Below are 20,791 nucleotides of genomic sequence, written 5' to 3'. Positions count from 1 at the left end.
ACGCTGCACACCGCAATAGGAGTACCCCCTGGTGATCTAATGAGGGCACATCAGGCAAAGACCAGATTACCCCAAGTGGAAGGAGGAGACAGGACCCCGAGAGAAGAGAGGGAAATCGTGGAAGTGGACGTAAGAGAGAGAGATGCCAGAGGAAAAGAAATGGCCAAGGAACCGACCGACTGGGCGATAAGGGCAAGGATGAAGGTTTTCAACAAAGGAGAGGACGTCCTAGTGAAGCAGCAGATACAGAGAAAAACAGACTCAAGATATGAGAGTTTACCCCCATGGGTAACGAATGTAAAGCGGACAATGGTCACTGCCACCAACGGGAATAAGGAAGTGACCAGAAACGTGCCATTCTTCAAGCCCCTCATACTGTTGACAGGAGTACCTCCTCCCACCACTGGCTCCTCCACCCCAAATCAGGGATTCACCCCAAAACCAATCCCTCTGCTTATGGGTCTGCTCCAGCTGAACCTTTCCCCAGCCTTTTTAAAATGTTCTAATACAAACTCCCCTATCCATTTGGCAACCTCTTCCAGCAACATACTGACCTCCTCCTTGTGTTTGCCACCCCTCTCCAACGATACTGCCAACTCCATCTTAAATTTGCTCAACTCCTCCTTAATTTACCCAACACACTTTGCCAATTCCCCTCCACTCTCTTCTTCAGGTGATAATCCCTAGTACAATCCTTCTTTTTCTTCCCCAATTCATCTTTTGCTGTTAAGCCTTCCCCATTCTCTGTCCTCAACTGCCCTCTTTCGATTCCACAGGATTCCCCCTCTTTCTTCCCCTCTAAGATGTTACCAGTTTTCCACCATACTCTGCTCCGCCAGTCTCATCCTCTCAGCTCCAACTGCTCCATCTCCAACACTCTTCAAACACTTTCTGCACTCCACTCTAGCAGCCGACAAACTGACTGGGTTTGGAGCTGTTTTTATAGTAAACTTCAAGTGGGCTTCAAGATAAAAAGCTGCAGCTGTTACTGTGTGTGTGGGGGGCTCCACTGTGATTGGCTGTAGCAGCTTCCTTGTGGGTGGGCTCAACGAGACGGGGCATGTAAGCGGTTGGATTGGCCCTTGGGTCCCTTGATGCGAGTAAAAACATCCATGCTGCAATAAGAAACTATGTCCAGAATGGCGCACCAATTTAAGCCAGTATGGTCACGAACAAACAATCATCATGTGGACACCATTGAAGCCAGTAAAAAATACATTACCACAAAAAGATTGTTTTTACGTGGCCATAGTGGCCTTCATTGATGCAGCCAATTTAAACACGTTTAGAAAATGCCAAGACAGGCTACACCAATGAAGGCCAGTATGGCCATGTAAGAACACTCATCATATTGGCTTTACACATGAAGAAATGCCACAGACAGCAGCCTACGCAACCCCAGGAAGACTTAGAGGGACGAGACTAAAATCCAAGACAGCAGCTGTATCAGGTGTAAGTTTAGACCCACACTCAGACCTCACTTCAACCCCAGGTTTTTTTCTCAGACGCTAACCCCAGCTAGTACTCAATAATAGCCTGTATATTAATACTCTCAAAGAAAGATCCACCAAGAGGGAGGAGTAAGGAACTAATAAATGTCAGACAAACCAGTCTGGAAGTGGGAATGTAAGAGCGGGAGGCTCTTGTTTGGTTAAGGCGCTAGAAGCCACGAGTCAGCATGCTCTTTGGAATGGTTGGCAAAGGAATCGCTGTTGGTGATAGCAATTCGACTCCATTTCACGATGGCCATGAGACAGTCTAGACTTATTGCTATTTCCCTTTATTTGGCAGGGATCCTGTGCCAGGCAATACACTGTCTAAAAAAGAATGGATGTGTAACCCAAGCAGCCCTTTAAGACCAGGTAGCAATACTTTGAGATGGATGGGGATGCAGAAGATACCCAAACATCAATAATAAAATTAACTCAGGAAGTTGGCGAATCACATCTGTTTTATTAGCAATTGTCTAAAGCAGGGAGTTACAACGAACATCGATGAATTCTCTCGATCTTCTCACTCAGCAAGTTTAATAAAAAAGCAGGTTATATATCAAAAACACGTCATCATTGACGTCATCCTACGTTGCAAACTAGAAAAACCTACTTGGGAAGGTGATTGGTTAAAAGGGAACATCTAGGTATACGTTCTATACTTATCTGGGAAGGTGATTGGGTCTCTATCAGCAGGTGGGGCAACTAAGCCCTCCTCTCATACAGGTCACTGTGAACATCATCAAGTACACGACTTCCCATTGGTTACACAAACTATAGGGCTCTCTATTATGTGGCCCTCTGTGTTTGGTTGGCATGCTTGTACCCCACTGTACTTTTCCACATACGCCAGCAGCACGCAGGCTGGCATCCAGGTGCTGGTAGGCTGATATTGACCAAAGCTTCCCACCAATTATCCTGTCATCTATCATCACCCTTACAGTCTACTCGTCAATTAAGGCTTTGAACTAGGCCTTTGAAATGTTCTTTGCTCTGGAGAATACGCGGGAGTATAGCATACTCTGTCTCCTGGAGTTGGTGTAGCACGTCATGATTATTTATTCTCATTCATCCATGTAACTGAAGACCATGTTTTTAGAGTTTTGCTGCATTTAAAATACTATTATTTAATGAAACTCTAACATCTTCAATGTTTTTGTGCCTCTCCTCTGAACAGGAGTTTGTTCTTTTCACACGTGTGTAACTACTGTCTGATCATTCAGGCCCAGAGTGGCCTTGACTTCTTGGTATTGGTCCAACCTCGTCTTTCTTTGATTCACCTCTGTAATTCAATTTCTTTTCAGCTGCGACACACTGGAAAAGCCTTTCTTTTTCTGGTCCAGCTCTTCTAAAGTGCGTTGTGGAATCGTCCATAGTTAATTCGTTCCTATATATATATATATTTGACGCAGGCAGCAATCTTTTCACTACATAGCTAACCTTAAGAATACTTGTCTGCTTGCGTTTCTTGCATCTGTACACGTATAAAATGATCTAATATGTTCATCATTTTTGTCGCATAAGCATCTTCATCTCGAGCCCAAAATGTTGCTTATCTTTGATACTTTCTTAATGCTTATAGAACGTCTACGTTCTCTTGTCTCTGCATCTCTTCTGGGTGTGTCAGCCTTGCTTTGCGTGATGTCACTAATCTTCTCTTTTGCTAATTTTTCACACTTCTTCTGGGATTTCAGTCAAATGGCCATCATATTGTCATGTATGCAAGTGTGGTTTTCTCAATGGAAACCACACTTCAGGATTCTCCTTGGTATTGGTATCTTCACTACTTCACACTCTGGTTCCCAACATATAGGCAACATGGGAGCGGTGCTTGAGGTGGGGGTACTTGGCTCCTTCTCTACAGTCCCCTCTCTGGGTGATTCATTGACCACTTTACCATCATGCTTCACATCCAGACATCCTTGTCTTAAGAAATGCTTCTTTGGGACCCATATTTGTATGACTCCCTTAAGGCACCCTGCTGATTTCACACGCTCATCCTTATTCCAAGTTATAAGCATGCACTGTCCACTCTGACTGAAGTAGATCCACTTCCCCACGTAATTCTTGTGGTTCTTTGGGTACAGGAACTTCGCTCCCTCAGGTGCATGGATGCTGGCCTTCACATATTCTCTTATTTCTTGATCTGTCAGCTCCTTAGTCTTCCATCCTGATTCATGATCTTCATTCCTATAGCTTTCTTTGCAGTCTTTTTGCATTGTGAAGTGGCTAATATGATTACACAGAATCCAAGCAAAAGGATCACTATCAGGGCTCCAAGGAACTTGAACATATCTGCCATCCATTGAGGAGCCCATGAAAAGAGTGATCCAAACCAACTATCATCAGCAATGTTTTCCACTTTGTCTACCATCTGGACGTGTAGCTTCGCCAGCATCTCTATGGCCTCTGTCAAGGTGGCATTCTCGTCATCAGGGGCTGTGATCATGTCCAGGACGTATCTATTCTGAAGAGTCATCAGTCGTCTGGTTCTCAGATCTTCTTTGATAGCATTGAATCACTTTACAGTAGCGTTGATCACCTGCAACTCCCATCTGGTTATCTGTAATCACTTAGTATTTGCTGGTGTCTGGATCCTTGGCATGAAGATTATGGTGAATATCGATGAGGTCTGACTGAATAATATGTGTTAATATGGGATGGAGTCATAAGCTTTTATTAATTTAGCTGAGAAATAGTTCCCTCTCTTCATTCAATGTATCAGCTCCACAGATCTCTTCTTCCTCAGATGAGCATCTGCTTTTGGAAAGCCACCGATGTTCAGGTCACTTTTAGGAATCATCAATGCCGGAACATGGACATTCACTATAGAACACCGTCCTCCCCAATCTTTGGGCAGCTTCATATATGCCCCGAATCCACAAGCCCAGTAGTGATCCATTATCACTGCTGTTCCAATGCTCATTCCTGGCACGTCAAAGATTCAACCACAATTCTGGGACTCTCCAACATTTTTTGCGCCATGGTTTCTGAAACACAGCTTTGCACTTTCCAGAGGCACTATCTGCAAAGGCCCTCCTTTATTTTCGACCCAGGTCAATAGTTTAGCAAGTTTCGGCCATAAAGGTGTGCATCCATTCTGTACAATGTCAATGGATGGTTTGTAGAAACAAATGACTACCCACGCTCTGCAGATGACCACTCCTTCCTCCCATCCAACTGGTGAAAGCACTGATTCCCAAATCTGTATCTGGCCTCTATTCTTCCATCTTCAAATTTCTTCTGCAGATTTTCCTGGACCCTCAAGTCTTCTGTTTATTTCCCATCTAATTCCAGCTCCTTTCACTCCAGGCTGTTCATATCTTATCACATGACTTTTGGTATGCATTCTTATTCTTGTCTTTGTGTCTTGAACATAGTCGTCTTCACCTGGATCTGTCCATTCTGTTGCCTACTTTAGATAGGCTGTTCGACCAATGAACAGACCTCTTGTTTGGTAGAGTGCAATGGGAGATAGACAATGTGCCTTCTGAACATCTATTTTGACAGCTATGAAAATATTAGACTTCCACATACTATAAGGCATGAGTGCACCTACATAGCATTCCTCCTCTGAGGTTCTCCTTCCCACTTCTTTCATGTGCTGATACCACATGTTATTTCCCAAATGTGCTGTACTATCCAGGTAATCATTCAGGTCATGATCATCCTCCCTAGTACTTCTCATAGATCTCCTTCTTGCCTCCTGAGCCTTTATAATTATCTCATGAAGTATATAAGCATAATTCCTTCTCACTAGGAACATTTGTCAGTGAAATCAGTGTCTTTACATGTGCTACTGGTGTAGGAACAATCACATAAGGTCTTGATTGTCTTATAGTTGCCACATCTGTACCCTCCTGCTGCATAGGAAGATACACAGGGAACCTTGCTTTATTTCGGTCCATAATATAGAGAGTATGTACTGTGAGTGAAAGAAAAATCACAATGAATAGTATACATGTATAAATAATGTACCAATAGGCCCACTCCATGCAGCAATAGCTCTTTGCACGTCGTGGTGGTCTCTCGTTGTTGGCCACGTTGTTGTTGCAATCAATGTTGCACATTTTTTATATTTTTTAAGGAAGAAAAAAACAAACTTTGATCAGGTAACATCATAAAATATTCTGGCAACTGCTGGATTTGTTCCATGAGCTCCACAAGCAGCTGGCCAATTGTAGGATGATTAACAGGATTCCTGATGTACAAAAGGGAGTCGTCCTTTCACCAAACCAAATGAGGATGCTTATCAAGCATACAGTAAAAGACCGAGGACAGTTAGTTCTGAATGTCTTCACTCGAAATTCCCATTCAGCATGCTCTTAGTGTTGTCTCAGAAAATAGGCAGATCTGCTCAGTTATATCACATAGCAATTGATTGACTGCCTGTTGATTCCTAGGATCTCTCAGGAAAATACAGGTGTTTATTTGTTGTCCAACAAGATGAGGATGTTCTTCAAGTAATAAAAGACCATTCCAGCTAGTCTATTCGCATCCTCATCAGACAGGGGCATTTATGTTTTCCATACAATACACAGGAAGCTGGAGGATTTGCTCTATTATGGCTGCAAGCAATCTCCTCACGACTGGACCATTTTTAGGATCTTGCAGGAACAGATGAATGTCAACAGTTCTCCCCACAAACGCAGGTATGCATGAAGAAAAAAACAGTAAGAATGATCCGGCGAATGTTACCATCAGGCACTATTATGGGTTCCTCCAAAAAGAAACTCGGTGCGAAAGGAATCAGGGAACTGCTCCCTTTTCCAGTTGTCAAAGATAGACACTAGGTCTGGCATTTCCTTTACTTTTCAAGACTTCAGTATGTCTCAGTCCAATATTAGCAAGCTCCTGTGGCTCAAGAACAATAGCTTTTCCCACTCTTTGCTTAGCAGCTACAAAGAGTATACCGGAAGAACCACAGTCCAATGTACTCTTTATCTGTCTATTGGACAGTCTCTGTGTCCTTCTTCCTCTTCATCGATATAGTCTTGCATATGCTGAACTTCTCTGTTGCTTGCTTCCGACTGGGGTGGGCGTGAGGGTTTCACGCCACGGAGGAATATCCAAGCTTGTCTTCCCAAGACTTTTACTGCCGATGATGTGACATCCTCTACAATGAAAGTACCATTAAACCATGGCTCGTGCCACTTGCGGACAAAGTTCCTGATCAGCACCTGATCTCCTGGAAAAATCTTTGGCAGTAAAAGTTATTTTTGTCTGGTTGCTGTATGGTCTTCATCTGTTTTCTGAGCCTGACACCCCATTGAGCTGTTCTGAAATGACAGAGACACTTGGAGACATACATGTTAAGTAGGCATGTAACTCATTTCCTAACAATTCTGCTGTCGTCTGGGCATCACTTCTAGCTCTTGATGGAGGAGTGAGGGGTGTCCTCATTCATCTCCCTGATACTATTTCATGGGGTACAAGATAATGGTCAGAGCCTGGCTGATTCCGCAATGTATATAATGCAAGAGGCAGGCAGTGTAACCATCCTCTTTTCAATGTAAGATTCAGCTTAGCTATCCTTTCCTTAAGCAGGCTGTTAAGTCGCTCGCATATCTCATTGGCTTGTGGGCGGTAAGCCGAAGAGAACTTGTGTTTTATACTAAGCAACAAGTTTATTTGCTCAAACACTTCATTGACAAAATGTGGACCTTTATCTGATCTTAATACTTCACACATTCCCCATCTAGGGAATACTTCTCGTACAAAATATTTCACAGCGCAGGTGGAATCTGGATGTGTGCAAGAACTTGCTTCGATCCACATTGAAAAGAGACATACTACCACTATCATATATCTATATCCATTACAGATCTGCAGCATAAATGCTGAAAAGGACCATTAGGTCACGGGATAACTCCTCTGACTGTTCGCAGTGTGTGCCCAGCAGTAATCTTTTGAGATACAATGCTGTTTACCACATAAAATGCAACATGTTCTAACAGGTTCGGTACAAACTAGTCCTCCGCAATAGCTGCTGCAAGGCTTTCTTTAGTGACATGCGCATGGTAGTGTAGCTGTTCCAACGCCACCCTTAATAAGGCTACAGACATCACTGGTTTATTAGTGCTTTCCTCTCACCACAATGACTCGGAAGGGGATAAAGAACACCCCCTCCATGTCTTTCTTATCCTGTGGTGCTTCAGCTTGAACTTCCATTAATTGAGACTTCGATAAATTGTTAAAGCTTTCATTCACACTCATCATCACCACCATTCTTTCATTCACATCAGGTGTATCAAAGCTTATCATTTCTAATGAATATGCAACTCTTTATGCCTCTTCGTCTGCAGCTTGGTTTCTGCATGAGATAAAGTCTGCTCCTTTAGTGTGCGCTGTGCTGCGCACTTGATGACCACAATGCTTACTGGGAGCTGTAGTGCTCTAATAAGCCTGTTCAATAATGCAGCGTGCTGCACTGGAGTTCTGTCTGCTTGGAGGTAGTCCCTCTTTTTCCAACGTGCTAGCCCTGCGTGTACTGTCAATGTCACGTAGACGGAGTCACTGTACATCATTACTTCCTGTTGTGCATGTTTCTCGAGCGCGACAATCAGCGCCACTAATTCTGTAGCCTGTGCAGAAAAATGAGACAGTGGTCGTGCACTTATCATTACTTCGAATTCCCCATTCGCCATGTGCCCTTCATTTTGATCAATTTTTGAAGAACCATCAATAAATAGAATTTCCCCAGCTGCTGAAGCATTTTCCTTCACTCTCTGGATCTCATCATAGAATTCTTCATAATTAGAGTAATCATGTGCATGCTCATCTTCTGCCAGTAGTTCTGCTACAAACATGGCAGGGTTCACTATCTAACATATGAGTATTTTAATCGCTGGATTTGATATGTCCACCTCATTGGCAGAAGCCCTTTGAGACCTCAAAGTACCTTTGGGTTTTTCCAAAATAGCAAATAAAGCAAGCTCAACAAATAATGTAATTAAACAACCCATTACTATGCTGGCTGCCTTCTCAATGGCGAACGCGGTGGCTGCCAAAGATTGTTCGCAAGGGAATTGACCCCTCATTACTGGGTCCAGCATCCCACTGTAATATGCTAGGGGCTTGTACCCCAACGTGGTTCTCTGCGTGAGTACTGCTGTCATATCTGCGCCATTCATGTGCAAAAACAAAAAGAATTCCGCAGCATAATTGGGAATCCCTAACACTGGAGCTGTTCAAATTGCCTTTTTCAACATGTCAAACCCTTCCTCCATTTCCTCGGTTCAGACAATCTTTTCCTGATTTGCCTGTGCCTTTTTTAGAGCATGTAACAAGGGTCTTATATATGAACTATGAACGAACACCCATGCCCTAACATAATAACATAGTCCCAGAAACCATTGCATGTGGGTTATCGTGTGTGGCTTTGCCGTTTTCAAAATTGCTTCAGCCCTTTCAGGTGTAACTTTCATTCCTTCATGCAAGATTAACTGTCCTATGTATAACACTTCTTCTTGGCAATACTGCAATTTCTCCTTGTCCACTTTGTATCCTTTCTCTGCTAAAATAATCATCAGCTGAACTGAGTCATGTCTCGACTCTTCCTCTGATGTGCTGCAGACTAAAATGTCATCTACGTATTGCAACACAACATTTGGCAAATCAATATTGCTCAAATCCATCTGTAAGACACTATTGAAAATCATTGCAGACTCAGAGTACCCCTGAGGTAATCTTGTGCTATTTAATTTAGTCTGTCTGAACCTAAATGACATCAGATCTTGAGAATCTTTATGCAATGGGATTGAGAAAAATGCATTTTTCAAGTCAATCACAGTGAAATCTCTTGCCTCAACAGGCACACTACACAAGATCGTCGCTGGATTAGGAAATAGAGGAAACTCGGTCTCCACAATCTGTTTAATTGGGCGCGTGTCTTGCACTAAATGACACAACCCCCCTTTGATTTTTTCACAGGATATACTGTGGCATTGCATAGTGACTCTGATGTCACTAAGATGCCCTGATCAATCATGGCGGATATCATCTTAAAAATACCCTTGTTTGCCTCTCGAGACATGGGATACTGTCGTGCTCATGGTAAAACTGCTCCTGGCTTCAATTTATTCTTAACTTCTCCAACCTTTTCAATAGGCCTATGTCTTAAGGGCCTGCAGTCGATAATACAACTGGCACTTTCACCATATCTTCATCAAAAATGCGGGACACTGCCATGCTATCATCATTTTCTGGGAAACCTTGCATCTTATTGCCTTAATCCAATAAGTGATACTCATTTCAAATACTACTTCGTCATCTGACAGGTGGTCTCTGAACATATCCTCGTCAGTTACGCCAGTCAACCTGTAACCCTCTCCAATGGCAATCACTGTGCTCCATGTCCTGCCATCAATATAAACTCCTCCAAGCATAGCTAATTCTCCTCACACTGTAGCTGCGTGTAATTCTAAGGTAGAAACGTGTGTCCCCCTCTTCATCCATAGGTATCCTCCGCCTGAATAAAAACTCATCAGGTATTCTCACAGTCTTGCCCACTAAACCAGGTAGCCATGTTAAGAAAATGCATACCCCATAGTGCAAGACCTCTGGTTCTAACGGTACCCCACGTATAGCCATTCGCCCTGTAAATGCAATGATAAATTCTTTTATGTTTAAATAATGAATTCCTGGCATTGAACACACTATGCCTTCATCAGTAAACAACATTTTCATGTTTAGCTTTGTCATTAAATCTCAGCCCAGTATATTAACTGGTGTCTGTCTCGAATACAATAATGGTACAGACATATCACATTTTCCTATAGAAACTGGCAATTTTTCAGTAAAAGGAACTCTACTTGTAGCTCCTTTGAAACCTTGAGCATTCATGGCATTTCCCGATAATATAAATTTCCCCTCCTGTATACATGAGCGTGTTGCACCCATGTCTACCAAAAAAGAAAAAGATTTGCCTCCTATAGTGATGTCAACCCTCTGTTCCTCTTGTGGATTGGGAGTCACTGATAGTACTGAACACATCAAGTCACCCAGTGAGCTGTTCTATTCTAGGTACATGCTTATTCCCATGCCCGTGAAAGGATTGCCTCCCTCAACGTTGACACCCCCTATCCTAGGAATCAGTAACTGTCCCGTGTTTGGGCCCTGCATGGGTGTGTGCTGTGACGGCCCTTGTGGCGGATTCAATGGTGCTTGCTGTGGTTGCAAAGCCTGTTGTAATCTTGAAGCTTGTGCTTTCTGCACTGTCTGATTCTGGGTAAACACGTCCCTACTTTGTTGACTATATGCAGGTGGATAAGCGGTCCCCCCTGTTGAGAACTGCCCATTCTGCACAAACCCTCGACTCCCACATGTTCGCGCCATGTGCCCTGTCATTACACATGTCCAACATATAGGAGGGAGTCTCTTAATTTGCCCTCCATGCATGCCATGTTTGTCATTCTGCATATCCTAGAACCCACCTTGGCTATTCTGGAAATTTCCCTGATTATTCTGGAAGCCTCTTCCTCGGAGGCCTCCCCTGCCTCTTGGTACAAATCCATTATTACCTTGGTCAAACTGCCTTTGGTTATTCACCTATGGCATGCCTGCTGCTTGCTGCGATCCTGGCCCGTCTCCACTAGTCAACATGACCCCTTCTATGGTGCATTTTGACAATTGCTTCTGTACTAACTTTGCTTCTTCCACTTTCCTAACATCATCTTTCCTTCGATTTTTCTCCTGCAACAATCTGCAATAATGCGCAATAGTCAGCTGTATTTCTGACCATGGTTTTTGCCTCCATACCCGCCATTTTCTTGAGCTGTCTCTGCACTTGATCTGGCAGCCCTTGACATAATATATTATAGAATACAGGTATAGATTTTCCCCACGGCTCCCGCATTTCCAAACTCCATTCCCCCTGGAATTTCTGAATGTAAACAATAGGGATCCTTCCCTTCCTGCATCTTTTGTGCCATTATAGCTCCCGTATCTGACGTATCTGGATATTGCACTTTCCAGACTGCTGCTCTACAATTATTAAACAGTGCTCTATCATGAGCAGTGTTCTGGGCAGTGACACCTGTGTATCCTGCTCTCGACCAAATGTCATCAGCTCTCTCCCCAAGTATAGTGGCTAGAAGACCTTTAATGTCTCCTATAGCTAACATGTTTCCTCCTGTCATTTTCTTTAATTCATGTATCAATTTCCAAGTGCCGGAAGTTAAACTGGAGAGTTTACACCTTAAATGATCCTTATCCATCTGTGGCAAAGGCATATACTGTGGTCTGGCCCCTCCTTTCACTAACAAAGGAAACTGTGAGATCTCAAAATTGCATTCATCCCCCATCGTCCTCCCCACGGAAAGTTTCTCTGTCTTCGTCGGACATATCCTGTCCCCAAGTTGTGCGACTCTCTTCTTTCTCGCCCTGTTTAACATTAGCTTGTCTAAAGACAAATCTCTCTGCTCGAGTCTGAGTAAACCTCCCTCCTTGCCTTTCAACTGTATATCTTCAAATCAATCCATTTTTCCTTTAGCTTTTGATTCATTTGTAGCCCTCATCTCATGATAGACTTTATCGATCTTGTCTCCAATGCTTCTGATATCATAATCATCCTCTAGATTTGCTCTAGATGGACCTGGCATTGGTTCAAGTATTCTTCTATGTCTTCCCATGCTACTTTTTGATTAGGCTCCATTAAATATTTCTCTATGCGATCAATGTCGCATGCCCTTTGCCTTCTCTTTTGTTCTATTTCTTCGTCGATCTCTCTTTGTTTCCTTGCTTCTTCTCTTACCCTTTCCTCTTTCTGCTTTCTTACCTCTCTTCTTTCAGTTGCCCTACGTATTTCCTCATCTCCGCGTCTTTGTATTCTTTTATCTCTTAATTTCTGTTCTTCCTCGTCCTCTCTTTTCCTTTCTAGCTTATCTCATTCTTCGATTGCCTTTTGTCTGTTACCATACTTTCTTTGGTCCTCTGCCTTTTCCTGCTTTTTCAGCTGCTCATCTTGATATAGCTGTTCCTGCCTTTGTCTATTCCTTCTTTTATCATCTCTCAATCATTCCTCTCGTTTTCTGTCTTTTTTATCTTGTTCGTCTTGATCTTCCCTTTGCCTTACTTCCTCAATGCTCTTTCCATCAAGTATGAGCAAAATCTGATTGCCCATCCATTCGTTCTGTAAAAGCGCTAGCTCATCAGCCTTATCTTTCTGTCCTTTCCATCTCTTTATCTCCTGCCCTATATCTAGGGACGTACTTGATGGTTCACTTCTCTCCTTGTCCCGTGGGATTTTAGAGATTACATCCCTTTCTGGAGTCTTTTCTGGACTTTCGTCCTTGCAATGCGCAGGCGACTCATATGTTGGATTGTGGTACCCTATTGGTGCCTTAAGCTCTCTTAATGGGTACACTCTGTCATCCTTTGTACTATCGACATTTACTTCAGGTGCATCGGGGGAGCAGAAGACTCCTCACCCCCCTCTTTACATTGGTTAAGCATCTAGTCTTCAGGAGGTGGACCTTCCCTTTCCTCCTGATACATTTTCCAGAGCTCTAAGCTCACAAGCCTCTTTTCTAGCTTTTTCCCTGTGTACGCTGCATGCAAATATGTCGTCATGTGTTGAAAAATTGCTTTTGATAGTGATCCCCCTTGTGACCATGGCATGAACATCTTATCTGCCGTGCCCTTAACCCATTCTGCACTATACTGCTTAAGCTTGGGTGTATGTTTCACCAAGTGTTTGCACAAATGCATAAGCAGAGTAATATCCTCCATTTTGACTAGTCACACTTGACTGTCAATACTCATCATTGTTTTTACACCTATTAAATACTTTTCAGAAAAATAATACAATATGAGCGTGCACCAATCGTTGCAGCTCCAAGCATTTTATATCACATTCTATTTCAATCTATTTTATTCACAAAACACCATCAGTCAACTAAATAAATAAATAATTACATTTCAAATCTCCATGCTTTCTTTCTCATCCTTAAATGTTCACTATTTCTTCACCACTTATACATTATACAACATACAAAAATATAGACAATATTAACATATTAACAGACTTGGACGGCCCACATATATCTTAGTCCACACTCCTCGTGACTACTCTTGCCCCTAACATTACTCCTACAGTGTGTGAGCTGTTCCTTTTAACAGAACAATCTGTTTGTAGCCTACGTCATCCACCTTGGGACTCTGGAACAGCTGCTTCTAAGCATCCATTGATGTAGGATCTTGGGCTTATCATATAGATCCCTCATTGTCTATATACCTTAATTGCTTGATGCTCCTCGTCTCAAGTCAATTACTTAGTAACTCGACGCTCATCGTCTTGAGTTATTTATTTAATAATCTTGACGCTCATCGTCTCAAGTTATTTACCCCAACCAACACTCCGTTACTTATTTCCCCTTATCACTTTCCCCACTCAGTACCCATTCGTATTTTGCCGCCAGTCTACTCACCAAATCGCGTTTTCGACTTCCGACTCTCGAGATCGTCACCTCTTCAACCAGCTGCTTCAACCTTCGGTCCGCTCAGCTTCCTGTAGAAGTTGGGAAGGGATTCCACTTGAAAACAAGGGACCGTCCACCTGTACTTGCAAGATTTTTAAACATTCGACCGCTATCTACAGGGAGCTTCACGTTCCTCTAGCTAAATGGAGGAGGACGTCTGATATTCCTGGGACCCCAAAGCTTACTAGGTCGACAGATATTTAACCATCCTCTCTGCTACCACGTGAACTGGGGTAACCGACCCAGCTCTTTAAGATGAGGTAGCACTACTTTGAGATGGATGTGGATGCAGTAGATACTCAAACATCAATAATCTAACTCAGGAAGTTGGCAAATCACATCTGTTTTATTTGCAATTGTCTAAAACAGGGAGTTACAACGAACATCGACGAATTATCTCGATCTTCTCACTCAGCAAGTTTCATAAAAAAGCAGGTTATATAACAAAAACTCATCATCTTTGACATCATCCTACGTTGCAAACTAGAAAAACCTACTTGAGAAGGTGATTGGTTAAAAGGGAAGATCTAAGTATACGTTCCATACTTGTCCGGGAACGTGATTGGGTCTCTATCATCAGGTGGGGCAACTAAGCCCTCCTCTCAAATAGGTCACTATGAACGTCATCAAATACACGACTTCCCATTTGTTACACAAACTATAGGGCTCTCTATTACGTGGCCCTCTATAATTGGTTGGCACCCTTGTACCCCACTGTACTTTTCCACCTAAGCCAGCAGCATGCAGGCTGGCATCTAGGTGCTTGTGGGCTGGACTTGACCATAGCTTCACTCCAAAAACAAAGGTGGGGACCCCTACATGGGCATCTGGGGTGAGTTCAATATATACTAAACAGAGAGGATAGAATTCAATAAATGTGTTTCAGAAAACGCATGCTGAGGCCCAGAGAGCGTGTTCTTAATAAAAATATATCATTTTATTCTGACCATAGCTTCCCACCAATTAGCTTGTCATCTATCATCACCCTTACAGTCTACTCGTCAATTAAGGCTTTGAACTTGGCCTTGGAAATGTTCTTTGCTCTGGAGAATACGAGGGGATAGCATATTCTGTTTCCTGGAGTTGGTGTGGCACATCATGATTATCTATTTTCATTCATTCACGTGACTGAAGACCATGTTTTTAGAGTTTTGCTGCATTTAAAATACTATTATTTGAAGAACCTCTGATGTGTTCAATGTTTTTGTGCCTCTCCTCTGAACCGTAGTTTGTTCTTTTCACATGTTTGTAACTACTGTCTGATCATTCAAGTCCAGGGCGGCCTTGACTTCTTGGTACTGGTCCAGCCTCGCCTTTCTTTGATTCACCCCTGTGATACAATTGCTTTTCAGCTGCGACACACTGGAAAAGCCTTTCTTTTTCTGGTCTAGCTGTGCTAAAGTGCGTTGTGGAATCGTCCATAGTTAATTTGTTCCTATATATATATCAGGTTACTGGCAGACTGCAGGCTGTGAGCCAAGAGTGAGGTGCGGCTTGACACGCCATTCTGCGTAAAGAGGTCCTTTCCTCTGATTCCACCCTGACTCGATCCTAGACAAGAGGCAACAAGGCAGCGAGGCAAAGCAACGAGGCTGTGGGAGGCTCAAGGCACCGGCTCAGCTGGGGAGTAAGTGAATGAACCAGCGTGCCGGGTTGTGGTACGAAGGTGGATCCTCCCCTGTGGATCCTCCCCTGCACGTCCTCTGCTGTGGAGACGGTTCCGGGAAAGCAAGCCTGATAGACTGATAAGTCGCGCTATTGGCCGCTTGGCCACCGGCTTCTCAGGGTGAGCGGGCTGCTGGAGAGTGGGAGAACGGGAGTGGGAGAGGGTCCGGGCATTATCAATAGCACGATTATAATTACAGCTGTGCACCCATTTCCCACACAGAGCCTGTGGCGCCCTCCAGCATTCTTACCATCTGCGCCACCCCCCCCAGTTTACAGTAAACACCCACCTGCACCCCTCCCATTGATGATTTGAGCCGCAGTTGCTCTTTAAATTAGTATACAGAGTATACGGCTCCCACAAGCATCTCCGTAAAACGCAGCTCCCTAATTAGCACCCAGTAGCACCGGTCAGCAGCCTATAACACAGCCGCAGCTGCTCTATTAACTGCCTCACAGGCTAAGACCGGAGGACTGAAAGACAGGGGCAGCGTTGGGGTGCATGGGGGAGAAGGGCACCTACACTTGTGGTGACAAGGGAACAGAATTGAAGCTTGCTCCTTATTATTTACAGTCACAAGCAAAGAGCAGGCAGAAGGCGGGCATTGACTTTCAAACATCCCCCAATTGAATTTTGTTCAGCATAGTTGGTGGAGAAATGCCTCCTGTGAAAAGGTCAACCCAGTCTAAATATAACCTACGAAGAATGAAGGCGCAAACTAATATAAAAAACAGTGAGCCTAAGGAATTGGGGGTGGGAAAAGTAAAAGCAAAGAAGAAGACAAAAAATACAATCCCAGCGGATCAAGGTGTGATCACTGAGTTCTTTCCTCTGAACCCAGTACCAAAAACTAACTTGACAATGATTGAGGAAACCATAGTCCCAGGCCCCAGCGGGAGTGCTTCTCTGCGCTTGACGAACTTTGAGGATATTGACAACAATTCATTGCTGGAATTATGTTTAAATATCCGGAGGGGGATGACTCCACAAATATCTACCGTTGTGGGAAGTGGTAGAGAGATGCAGGATGACAGGCATACTACCCCTCCCCATGGACTATCCAACCTTGGTGGGGGTTCGGGTAGATTATCAGCGTCTCCCAATATAGCAATGGCATCAATGGAGGATGTTCCTGATATGGAGGCGGAGAGCTTGGGCTGCCCTTATCCTGGGGCAACTGAGATAGCTGAGTTACAGTCGTCAGTTGCATCTTTGCAATTTTCCCTCAAGATATTATTGCAAATGTCTGGGCATATATTGGCTAATACCCATGCTCTTGCTATGGTTAATGACCATAGGGAGAAAGAATGTGAGAAGGCAGAAGAAAATGTATCTGTAGCCATTCATATTGCCAGAGAGAATCAAGATCTGCAAGGTGTAGAGACAAATCTAAACCTGGAACAAAGCCCGGAAGTATATTTCTCACAGAAGCAGCGTAGAATGGTGAGGAGGGTGCAAATGAGTAAAAGACCAACTACTATGGCCTCCCCATTGGCAGAGACGAGGAGCTCTGGTATACGTACTAAGAAAGCCAAGAAAAGAGCAGCTAGAGCTAATAAAAAAAAACACCAAAGCAGAAGGCTCTATGACGAGCTGGCTGCTGCAGGAGCAAGTAAAGGTGAAAGAGTTAGTGGAGGAATGCGGACATGTTACAGGCAGTTTCCCAGGTGGAAGAAGAAATGACTATGGCTAGTCTGGACAAACCCCAACGATCCCCTACTGGGCAGAATAGGGAGGTCACTCTACCAATAACATTGGGTGAAGATCAGAGTGCACTGCCAGAAAACTGTATCTGTTTGATTAAGAACCTTTATCAAAGTGGTGACCACAAATGGTTATCCCGATCTGAATTTCTGGTTAGATTGTTCTCTGTCCCACAATTGCAAGTACTTAAATCTGACGATTTCCAATTTGTGGATCCACTGAAAGGACCCAATCCCAATGCATCTGCCTTGCACTGCAAGTTCTTGTCAACAGCGCAAATGATCGGAAAGTTCAAAGTCGAATTGAAGCAGTGGACATCGAGATCGAAGTTGACCTGAACGAAGAAGATCCGAGTTGCATATGTGAAGAGTCAGAGATAAAGCAAAAGGTAATTGAAGGACCTACCCTGCCCAAAGGAAAGAAGGTTGATGTTGCAAATGTACAGCAAGTCTTAAAATGGTTGGTGGATTCACTTCCTGAGGTCCTGGTAAAACAATGAGAACTCACTATCCTTACATGGAACTGTAGACGCTTTGCTCATTTACTGTCAAATGAGGGATCAGTTGAATTTATTGCAAAATATAGTTGTATCTGCCTGCAAGAAACACTGGCAATGGATCCTCTGATATAAGATGGCTATGCAGTCCTATGCTAGGAGGAGAGAAAGAGGTAGACCATTTGGGGGTCTGCTTATTAGGGTGGTGAATACAATCGTCTCTAGGCGGATCAACTGTAAACAAGACACTAATTTGATGGCAGTGGAAATAGAATATGAAAGTGAGGGAAACCTCGAAAGTTGTTTACTTGTTAGTCTATATAATCCCCCTGGCGCTGTTATAAGGGAACAAATACAAGAGGCCTTGCACAAACTATTGGCCTCTTGGGTAATACAGTCTGAAAACTCCTCAGTAATGGTGATGGAAGATTTTAACTGCCACATGATGGGGTGGGGGTGGAATCCCCAAACCCTAAGCTACAATAGAAATGCATAATGCAACATACTGAAAATTAGTTGGAGGGACAGGGATGGCTACAACTTTTTGATTATTGGGAATTAGAAATGATCAATGGTAGAACATCTAGCGATCATCCTGGTAAGCACACATGGACAAATGGTGGCTCCTGTGGCACTTTAGCCTACATGTTTGTATGTCCTAAATTGCAGTTGTATGTTGAAGACATGGAAGTTATCCCTAATCTATGGAGTGACCATGCCATCCTGTTGTGCACCCTAAATATCCCTATTGGTGGTCCAGTGGGGAGGAGTATGAGCATTGTAAATGTGGATAAAGCGGGTATAAGAATTATATGGTCTGATAAGAACGTGAAACAGGCAATGGAAGCTTCATCCTCAGATATATTTTTAAATCTACCCGATTTCAATTCTATGGGCCTCATTACAAGTTTGGAGGTAGCCATGACGTTTTTATCGGCATGGCTACCCCCAAACTCGGGCCCGGATCCCGAAAAATGGGAATTACTTGGAAATTGCGACCTTTGCAGGCCCGGTAATTCCCATTTGCGGGACCCGGACCGGGTACTTTCCCATTCCCATTTGAGCACCATAGAGCTCAATGGGAATGGGGAGGATGCTAACAACGGTCCCGTTAGTAACGGGACCGTTGTTAGCATCCTGTTCTGCTAGCGGGTGCCTCTCTGCACGTCTGGTCTGACCAGGCGTACAGGGCGGCCCGCGAGCAGAACTCGGAATGTTGCGGTGAGGTAACAACAGTGCCAGTAGCACTACCAGCACCATTGTTTCCTTACCGCAAAACTCATAATGAGGCCCTATGTCTATTAATTCAATAGAGAACTGGATCCATGCATTCTCTGGTAAAGCATGCAGCAGCACCACTTGGCTTGATAGTGAGAACTGAGGGCAGCAAGCTCCCTTTTGATAAGGTAACTAGAAATGCCAAGAGGAACCTTAGAGCTGAGCTCTGCTATGCTAAGAAAATGAATAGTACAACAGAGTTATATTATACTAATGTGAGGAGACTCAAGAATAGGTACAGAGTAACCATTAAGGCAAAAAAGAAATGCTGAGAGAAACTCAGCTTGGCAAAGATAAGTGCAGACAATCTGTGCAAGAAAGACCCGGAGCATTAAGACACTATTAAGTGAGGCAAGGGGGACTGTGAAGGGGCAACTAGTGAACCCTATTGGTGGTGCGGAGTGGGTAAGGTTCTTTGAAGATCGGAATGCCTCCTTAGAGACAGAGGACCTAATCCCACTGAGTGATGTTCCATTGTCTCCGCCCATTGTAGTGTCCTATGGTATAATATTTAACAAGATCCAACAATTAAAATCTTCGAAGGTCCCTGGCCCCAATGGACTGGCCAATATAGCTATTAAGAGCCATCCAGAGTTCTGGGCCAGCGAGTTAGCCATCTTATTTAAGAAGATTTTAATGGAACACAAAATACCTTGTTCGTGGCAAACGGCGATCCTGATACCTGTATTTAAAATTGGAGACCGTATGGTCCTGAACAACTATCAACATCTATCAATGTTGGATACCACAGGAAAATTATTTGCTTCATCAATACTCACAGAGTTGCAGATAGGGGTGGACCAGACCAACATCCTGTGCAAATTCCAAAGTGGATTTCGATGGGGTTATTCCACCGCCCATAACCTCATGGTGATGGACATCCTCGTACTAGCGTGCATGTAGGGTGGTAGCCCCCCTGTATGCATTGTACATAGATTTCAAGGCTGCGTTCGACTCAATTCCCAGGGGTCGATTATGGTGGAAATTGGAAGCCATGGGCTGCCTAGCAGGGTTATTGTATTACCTTAGATTGCTACATCAAAATACTACTGTTGTACTTAAATTAGACCAGGAAGGAGCTACAACTCTAAAGGTTTATCAGAACAGGGGGGTTAAGCAGGGGTGTGTCACTGCACCACTTATTTACAATCTATACATGTATGACATACCAGTGGCAATGGGCCTCATTACGACCCAGGCGGTAAGTTACCGCCTGGGCCGTGACTGTACCACCATGGCGTAAACTACGTTTACGCCATGGTGGTTGGCGGACTTACCGCCCCATTCCGACCTTGGCGGGGCGGTAAGTCCCCAATCCCCATTTACCCTTCCCCATTCCCATTTTTGCCCCATAGGGCCGCCCCATTCCGACCTTGGCGGGGCGGTAAGTCCCCAATCCCCATTTACCCTTCCCCATTCCCATTTTTGCCCCATAGGGCATAATGGAAGGCGTTAATTACGCCACCGTAAATTACGGTGGCGTAATTAACTCCATGGTCCCTTAGCCCCATGGATTTTAACACCTGCTAAAAGCAGGTGTTAAGTCCGCCATGGCGCTAAGGGACCTCGTACTCAGGCGGTAAGGGTCGGCGCTGTTTACGCCGCCGTAAAACCCTTACCGCCTGGGTCGTAATGAGGCCCAATATCTGCAGCTAAAAACTGTCCTAGCCTATGCAGA

The sequence above is a fragment of the Ambystoma mexicanum genome, chromosome 1p (genome assembly GCF_040938575.1).
Source record: "Ambystoma mexicanum isolate Mex_15411 chromosome 1p, UKY_AmexF1_1, whole genome shotgun sequence".
NCBI classification, from domain to species: domain Eukaryota; kingdom Metazoa; phylum Chordata; class Amphibia; order Caudata; family Ambystomatidae; genus Ambystoma; species Ambystoma mexicanum.
The sequence above is the reverse complement of the archived record's forward strand: the minus strand, read 5'-3'. Positions refer to the sequence as shown.